Raw genomic sequence first — 7,949 nt, forward strand, 5'->3', positions numbered from 1 at the left:
TAGTTGGCGAGACCGAGATAACAATGTATGTAAAATTGAGGTTTTGACGTATGCCCTTAGTATTGTTATTTTGTAGGACAATTTTGTCCTTCGAAAATAGATTGTATTGTAAATTTGGCTTGACTTCTACATGCTTTTGTATTTGTGTGAGCAATATTTTTTTCAGATGTATAACTATGATTTTATATTTACTAGTGTATGCTAAAATTCAAGAAACCTTGGTTCGTAAAAGTGTGAACTTTATTAACCCAGAAGTATCAAGCAGGGACGGATCCAGGGGAGCGATCGGGGCAATGCCCCCCCAGAAGAGGAAAATTTTTATTTAATATATGAATAAAACCCATCCCAGAGTTTGGAGCTCTTAAGAGTAGCTCTAAGTAGCAGTATTACAACTCATTGCCCCCCCAAAGTCCGTCCTGGATCCACCCCTGGTACTAAGAAGAGGTCAGTTTTACCCGCGGGCTCAAATTTTCATTTTTATTACAGGACAAAATGTTTCGTACGTGTTTCGTTTTATACATTGTTCGTTTGATTATAATGTTCACTTTTGTTAGCTTTATATTATAATATCATCTATTTTTTTTAAATATATATATTTGATGCGGGGTGATTTGACATCCCTTTGGTATCAGGTATAACCCATCTTTGTTTTTGTCACTTTTCTTTGCAATTTTTAGTCCATAGCCATTATATTGTCACTTCTGTATCTCATATAAATGTTGATGCTTACAAGAGCTTCTTCTAGTGTTGGTGGTATTGTTAGTTCAGTCCTTTCTTGGATAATAGTTTTATATACAGTATATCATATACGAATCATGTCTTAAATGAGCCATATATCTAATCATTTGCGATAAGTTTACAGCAGAAATATTCCAAGGTTTTCTGTTATTAGTTTACTTTTAAAATATTAGCTTAAATTCAATAGATATAGTATAGTAATCACTTGAAAACAGCACTGGCCAATTTGATCCTACCTTGGTAATACACGTTGCAGATACGAACTTGGTACTTCTAGGGTTAATCTACAAGAAGATGCTATGATCGTTTAAACTAAAAATAAATGTATGTAACAGAACTAAATGTATGAAAGAAAGAAGAATAAACAGACAACAGAAAAATATCGTTCTGTTAAAAAATCTATTGAAGTCATAATTAACAAAATGCTTGAAGGGAGATTTTATTCTGGTGCTGAGAAAACAGACAGAAGATAAATGTAATGGAATTTCTTCCCATGTATCTTTGTTGTTGCCAAATGTTCTTGTTGGGGAGCCATGGCCGTGGCGGCAGCCGCTGTCGAGAGAGGGAGGGAGGACCTCAACATAAAAGTGATCAAAGAAGCGATTTCAGCTCTAAATCCTTCTTCCGTTTCAAGGCAGGCTTGTATCTGAGAGGCAGGAATTAAAACAGGCAATAACTGTCTTCGCTGAACCAAAGAACTATGCATCCTCAGTTCGGATGGCTACTTCTATTTTCGGTTTGTTTAACTTGTAAAAGATGACAGTTCCGTTGGGGGATTTTATTGTAAAGACAAAACCAATGTTACATGCAAGACGGAGAAGCAAGTTATCTTCTTCAAGGAGATGACTCGATCTTCCGTTTCAAGCAAATATATTCATTCCTGACATTAAAAAGAAGAAAAAAATCAAGCACTTTTTCTTTTCAAGTAATTGCTGTCTCGTCTTATTTTCATATTGACGCCTGCCATCAAACTTCGCCGACTTTGAAGACGTACTTATATTTTCAGAAAAAAACAAACATCGTATTTTATTAATATTAATATTATTTTCATTAGATTTCATTATTTTGTGTTTTATGTAATTCGTTTCTGGTGTGACTCCATGAGAAGGGAATTTAATAACATATCAATACTTAATGCTTTTCTCGCTAATATAGCAGGAAATGCCTGTGACTGCTGTAAGATATATTACGACATAGGCCTACAATATTGAGGTGAAAGTGTATGAAAATAGGAAAATAAAAAAAAATGCTGTGATTGAAGAACACAACACAACGCTACTTCACACTAAGTTCACACCAATAAATGCTAGATGGATCCTCCTTGTTGGTCGAACTCCCTCGTGACTAAGCGATAAGCGTACGCGCATTTGGCGTGGGAGACCCGGGATCGATTCCCGGTGGGAGCTCATGTGGCTCTGAACCAACATTAAACTGTAGGTCGACGTTTCATATAGCCTCGTGCTGAAAGAAACGCTAAACTGAAAATCAAATCACTATCTATTGGTCCAGTGGTTAGCGGGCACGCCTTTGACGCATGGGTTCAGGGATTCAATTCCAGTATGAGATCCTTGAAATTTCAGTGCATTGTAGAGGTTCTGACGTTGCATAGCCTCAGTAATGAGAGATGCTGAACTCTAAGGCCTGCTATACACTATAGGATAGATTTTAGGAAATCTCTTACGATTTGTCCTAGAGTCAAAATCTCAACGTGTATGGCATTAGATCGCATGTCATTTCCTGTGTTCTGAACGATCCTATGAGATTCCTCTTGTTTGGAGCACGCTTTATTTCGGAAATAAAATTCGTAAGATTTCGATTTGAGCGACATTAGGTGAGAGAAAGTGAAAACAAAACAAGTGAAAACACAACTGATGAGGTATCTTATGATCGGGCAGGTTTACTTTAGGTGTATCACTCGAAATAATTGTTGAAAAAATATAACTTGTCACTGTTTCCTAAATGATTTGCGTTGATCGACATTAAAATATCTCACATAGCATAGATAAAATCCCTCAAGGGGACCATCAAAAGCAATTGTTGATAAAACTGCAATACTTTTATGATTTGCGTACAAATGCGGGGGCCGGATATATAGTATAAAAGCTATAGTGCAAAAAAAAAAAAAAAACGCAAACCAAGTTGTGCTAGGTAGCCTCTCGAAAGTACGAATGCTATCTAACCGAGTCAGGGCAGTACAAAGCGGGGGCCATCCCGAGCGTCGGCCAGGGGGTGCGAGTGAAGGAAGCAGGAGTAAAGAAGCAGGCAAAACATACAAAATTTACAGGAGAGAATAGGATGGTGGATAGTTGGTTGGGACATATGGAATTATGTGACCATAATACGTCGTGTCGATGTATTTTTCGATGAGGTCAATGATTTCATTCCGAATATCATCATTGGTGTCAGCTTCACTAACATGTGGCTTAATCGGTGATACACAAACCGGGAGAAATTGGGCTGCATATGTCGCACTATGGCATTCAAAGTAAAGCGTTAAACAGCAAATCCTTATTTATGGCACTATCTACCTGGAATAGCTGAAGTGTGTAGAGAATTAGACGGATATGTGACGGAAAGCGCGAAAGAATTTTGAACATGCTTCAGGAAGAAATAAGAAGTTAGTGTTGTTAGTAATATAATGTACTGAATTGAATATCGAATAGTTGTTGATATGGATGCCATAGTTATTGAAGTTTGAAGCCCATTGAAGAATTGTTAATTATATTAATTGCGTAGTAGATACTGGACATAGTAAGAGGGCTAGAGATTTATGTGTGTAAATGTGGCATCTTAGAGGTAGCTTCATTTTATGTGGTCATATGAGGTAATGATAATAAAGATAGGTGTGAAAACGGAAACTATTCAAGTTGGACTTATTTGTTTACTGATGTGTAATTAAGAGGGAGTCGAGTCTGTGTTGTTCTATGAAACGTAATACCGCCCAAGTAACGAATTGAACCCACGTTGAACACAGTAAAGTTTCTGTATTCGTCAACACGGGATTTAGCTATAACAATTACTTACAATTGGCGACGAGCTGATTTTTGCATAGAAGATAGCGGAGTCTAAACATGTACAATTTTTTGAACCTTCTGGCCGGAATTGTGGACGATTTAAGCATTTTGCTGTATGTTGTGATAATAAATTCCCATCCCACACTGACATTGCAAAACGAGTAGATGAATTCCCACAAACTGATCACATTTCACAGAACGAACAACAAGCATCAACATCCAAGGATTATGAACATGCTTTAGATAATTTGGTTACTTGCTCTGTGCGTGATGATTATGTATTGAACCCAGTAGAAGAATTTCATCTAAATGGCTTCACAATAGAAACAGGACAAAAAGAATAGCCAGTGCTATCAGAGCAAGAGCTTTTTTTCAGATTCGATTAACGAACACACAGTTAGTCAGACAAATAAAGAAGATAACAGGGAGCAATTGGATGTATTAAATTGTAATGGAGCAAATTTAACCTTTACAACAGAAACGGAACTGCAATATTCTGTTATATCAATTTTAACATATGCACAATTACTTAATACAATAAAATTACAATCAATTCCAGTGGAAATGGTGCAATGGGGTAAACGTAATCTTACCTTATTTGCAAAATTAGAGACACCACTGATAGCAGATGGAAGCAACTATCATGGCGAATTCAAACTATGACAAGAATTTTTGGATCACAGTATTATAGGATGTGACTTTTTGTATACTTTCAATAATGGGAGGTCCATGGAAAATCAAAGTACTTCATGTGATCTTACTGTTTCGACAGAAGACAGCTTTCGTTCTGCTTCACGAAAGTGGATGACGAGTTCCATACAAAGTAGACAATCGATTCCAATAGTACAGGGGGAAGGGAAGGAGAAATGTAAATGGAGAAATGACAAGAAGATTACTAACCAAGTTATTGTAAAGGGTGAACGGATGAGAACTGACTTACTTTTTGAATACAGGAGAGAACATTTTTCTTTAGAGTATGAAGGAGATTTATTTACGGTAACGAAAGATCAATTATTGAGATTGAAGACTAATAAATATCATGACCTAGGAAATGGAGATTTGGTGGATAATTGAATGGACACAAGCAAAAGTAACAAGTAAGGATGGTAAAGGATAACTACTTTCGGAAACACACTAAAAGACTACAAGAAGGTGTAGAAAAATTATTGGGAATTAAATGCTGACTATAACAAAAAGAAGAAGATGGGGGGATGTTGTAGGGAATTAGACGGACATGTGGTCTAACGCGAAAGAATTTTGAACATGCTTCAGAAAGAAAGAAGAAGTTAGTGTTTGTTAGTAATATAATGTACTGAATTGAATATCGAATAGTTGTTGATATGGATGCCATAGTTATTGAAGTTTAAAGCCCATTGAAGAATTGTTAATTATTTTAATTGTGTAGTAGATACTGGACGTAGTAAGAGGGCTAGAGATTTATGTGTGTAAATGTGGCATCTTAGAGGTAGATTTATTATATGTGGTCATATGAGGTAATGATAATAAAGATAGGTGTGAAAACGGAAACTATTCAAGTTGGACTTATTTGTTTACTGATGTGTAATTATGAGGGAGTCGAGTCTGTGTTGTTCTATGAAACGTAATACCGCCCAAGTAACGAATTGAACCCACGTTGAGCACAGTAAAGTTTCTGTATTTGTCAACACGGAATTTAGCTATAACAATTACCTACAAAGTGTGCATCAGGAAGTAATACGATACAGTGTTCTTAGAATTGATTCATTTGTGGTGTGACTAGACTCCGAACACACGCCTAATTTGCTAGTAGACACATAACATCCTACTGTCTTACAAGGACACTTACGGAAGTGTCACTCACCGATCTGAATGAAACTTTACATATTTGTAGAACATCAAAACATTATCGACACGTACTTTTGTTTCGGCAATGGTGAAGATTTAAGGGTGGAAACCTCCGTTTGAACGTTAGGGGTGGTCTCTAAGCATAGGCAGAGAACCATCATTTAATTTAGAAGAAAACATGCTGCCGGGGTGTGGTGGAGGTAGGACAGCTGATTCAGAATCTGGCGTCAAAATTACAAAATTCAAAATGACAGATCCAATATAGTGATTACAATTTCAAAATGTCTTCTGGTTTGAAATTCTCTTCAGTTAGTCAAGAACAATTATAGTTGGCAGAGATTACTACAAGAAGATTGCAGATCATGTTGAGATCCCTTTCTGAAATTATTGCAATAAGATCCTTGATTAAAATGAGTATATGCACCTCTCACTATAGCGTTTACAGGGACACAAATAGTAGAAAATGTGGCATAGCCAATAAATCTATGACTCATACTTACACCATGCAGCCTCTAATTTCTGAAAATGGTGTTATCACCGTTGTTAATTATTTTGAAGTTAAAGAATGGAATATTTGGTCCTACAGTCCAAAACAACCTCTTTTAATCTAAAAATGTCCTTGTGAAATCATGTAATTTGGGAAAATTAACATCTCCTTTTGTGAGAGCTTCTCCCAATATCTAATTCAAAGTCCATTTTGTTATTAGATTCGTAGATTGGTCACAATTCATCAAATTTTCAACCTATTTTACGAATAAAAGAGTACGTCAAAATTGAAATCATTCGGCACTAACAACTGGTAGGATTCAGTCTCTTGATGTGTTCGTCTTTGGACCGTGGAAAAACTTCTTGAGACGTTTTATTGATATTGTCTTCTATAACTACAACATGAATTTACATATTCGTAATGATATAATTTAGATCCAAATCACTGATTCACAATCAGTTTTCTTCTCCCAGATTTGCTAATCTTATTAATGATACAATAACAATTATTTGGAATAAGATTGTGCTGCAATGTGTGATTTTCTACAATTATTGCTGTAATAAGGCGAGCTTGGTGTAAATAATGTTTATGCATCAGACATTTTTTAAAAGAAATATCATTACTGTGAAGCGTTTTCTCAATAAATTCATAATTATAATAATTGAGGGTATATATGAAGTTCCGACATAGTGAGAAGCGAGGGAACTTACTATACATAAGCACCCCGAATAGGAAGAGGTGCAGAGACTCACTTTAATCAAGCATCCCGTTAAAATAATGGGGTTTCAGATCAACAGAGAGGGGTTTCAAATCGTTCTGAAACCTGCTAGCTATAATTGTTCTTGGCTAACTGCAGACAACTGCGAATAAGTAAGCTAATTTTGGTAGTTTTCTGAGAATTGTATAAAAGATAACTTAAATTAAATTAAATGATGTTTATTTTATTTGGTCTGCTCACTCAAAGTCAGTGATGAAACAAATTATATGAAAACGGAATCCAATTTTGAAAGTTGTTCGGCTTATTTTTTAAATATATAATTTAGTATAAACAAATTTTATACATGTTACAAGTTAATTCTCTATTTATAAAATTGCCTTTTCAAGCACTAAATTTTAATTAATTTTCAAGCTAAGAAAACTGGTCAGTACTTTATGGAAGCATATTGCTTGTGGAGTGTTACGTGTTATGTTATTAATAATTTTTCTCCATTGAAGTTATAAAGAGTTCTTTATATAGAGCATCCAAGTTGGATCCAATGCATTTTTTTCAAATATATTTTAGTTGATAGATCTGTTTTTACCATTAATGTTACATATTGTTACAAATATTAATGTAGCTTCAATTATTTTGACTCGTTTGCTTTACTTTTCAGTCATGGAGAAGTTTGGTACTGAACAACGTGTACTTATTGTGACCACCGTGACTGGACAGTAAGGTGATACGATCTTTCACCTTGTAATTTCTTCGTATAAGTGTTTGTGAAATCTCAAGCGCATGCCATCAAACCACCATTCAATAGGTATAAACCATATGGACTGAAGGCTCAAATCATTCGCATGATTGGAGGCATTGAGACAGACATCTGCGAGAGAGTTATCAACAAATTTGTGGAATGTATAAATGCAATCAGACTTAGTGGAGGTTGACATGTATGAAATTGTATTTTTTGCGTAAACAGGGCATGCCACTAATTACATAAATGAAAATATAAAAATTTGATGAAGTTTTGTCTATTTTTAATTAATTATTTATTTTCAAATTCGGTGTCCTGTATAGAACACCCTATATTCTCTTCTAATATAGAGCCTTTGCATACGCGGCGCCAGGATTTGGTAATGTGGGTGAAGGCTAGGATGGGACAACACATCCTTACATTGTTGCCAGA

The 7,949-nt window shown here is 35.4% G+C and overlaps 1 long non-coding RNA gene across 1 annotated transcript in view; it reads left to right on the forward strand.

Moving 5' to 3' along the window:
* LOC145687739 (uncharacterized) overlaps window positions 1-7,746 on the forward strand; it is a 99,153-nt gene extending 91,407 nt beyond the window's left edge. Inside the window, exon 3 of the long non-coding RNA XR_014131732.1 lies at window positions 7,437-7,746. This is a non-coding gene — a long non-coding RNA (uncharacterized LOC145687739). The remainder of the gene's footprint in view (window positions 1-7,436) is intronic.
* The last annotated feature ends 203 nt before the right edge of the window (window positions 7,747-7,949 follow it).

This window comes from Thermobia domestica, chromosome 6 (genome assembly GCF_964235325.1).
Source record: "Thermobia domestica chromosome 6, izTheDome1.hap1.1, whole genome shotgun sequence".
Taxonomy (NCBI): Eukaryota; Metazoa; Arthropoda; class Insecta; order Zygentoma; family Lepismatidae; genus Thermobia; species Thermobia domestica.